The following is a 1,275-nucleotide window of genomic DNA, read 5'->3' on the forward strand; positions in this document are numbered from 1 at the left end:
GTTTTTGCTAAGGTGAACACTAGAATTACATTCATTCCAGAGAAGTCTCATTTTCGTTTCTCTTTAGAAACTATATGTAGTAACTGATGAAACAGATACACTTGGCTGGAAGCATTATTAAACAAGCCACCAATCTCAGACTTAATATTATTGAACCTCGATCCTCTCCCAACCCAAAATCTATGTATTTCGACACTGAATTATATATATAAAAAATTATATAGTTGTCAGAAGCTTCTTTTGCTCAATAACTGATTTAACATCATACTCTTCAACAGAAGGGGGACCACAAAGCATTAGACTTTGGATCTTGCTATGGATAAAGAAAATACAGAAGATGAATGAGGCCATTAGGTCGCATAACGTGTTGGGACAAACCCTTCTACCACAGGAGAGCAATTGCAGGATCTGAGACGATACTACAGTTACAAGTTAATGGTTTTGTGGGATCAAATTTATTATGTTAGTCAATGGCATTGATATGCGTCATGAGACTTTCACACAGCAAGAAACACACTGAACTGTTTTTATTTTGTTTGCCTAATTGTTTAAGCATGTAGCAGGCAAAAGGTGTGTGTGTGTGTGTGTGTGTGTGTGCACGTGTGCACGAGCACACTTTTTTACTTCCAGGCCACATTCATCTGGAAGAACAAGAGGGAGCTAGATCTGGAACAACACAGAGAAGCAACAAATCTGAAAAGAACACTGGGAAAGCCTAGTTAGGGATGGAATGGCTCTGAGTTTAAGTGAGCACTGCTGACTGAATCACAGTATTTTACAGCTGAGGAGAAGCTTGGCACAGGGAAGCAGCATGGATTTGGAAATCAGGCTCACTTATTTTGAAACCTGTTACTGTTTTGAAATTAATTTAGCAAGGTATTTAACCTCCTTAGCCAATCACTGTGCAGATGAAGAGCACGTATTTTGCATCGTGGCTAAAATAAGGCCTGGTGTGCAGACAGTTCACCCAAGTATTTGGCATCAATTATGATTACAGATGAGAGGACGGTCATGCTCAAAGCTTTCATTTCCTCCTCTATAAGGAACAGATTATTCAGGCTGTGATGAACAAATTAGATAATATGTGTACCATGGCAGACAATATCAGCTACTGTGTCTGCCTTCTCATCTTTTCATAAAACAAACAAAACCCATTTTCAAGGTTTATATGAAATGTCACATCAGAGAAAAATAATGGTAGGTATTTTCTGATTTTATTGCCAAATTCAAGTTTCCTGAGCAAAAGAAAGGTCTTTTGCTTTACGATTATTAGAG

Source organism: Ochotona princeps, chromosome 3, assembly GCF_030435755.1.
Source record: "Ochotona princeps isolate mOchPri1 chromosome 3, mOchPri1.hap1, whole genome shotgun sequence".
Classification (NCBI taxonomy): domain Eukaryota; kingdom Metazoa; phylum Chordata; class Mammalia; order Lagomorpha; family Ochotonidae; genus Ochotona; species Ochotona princeps.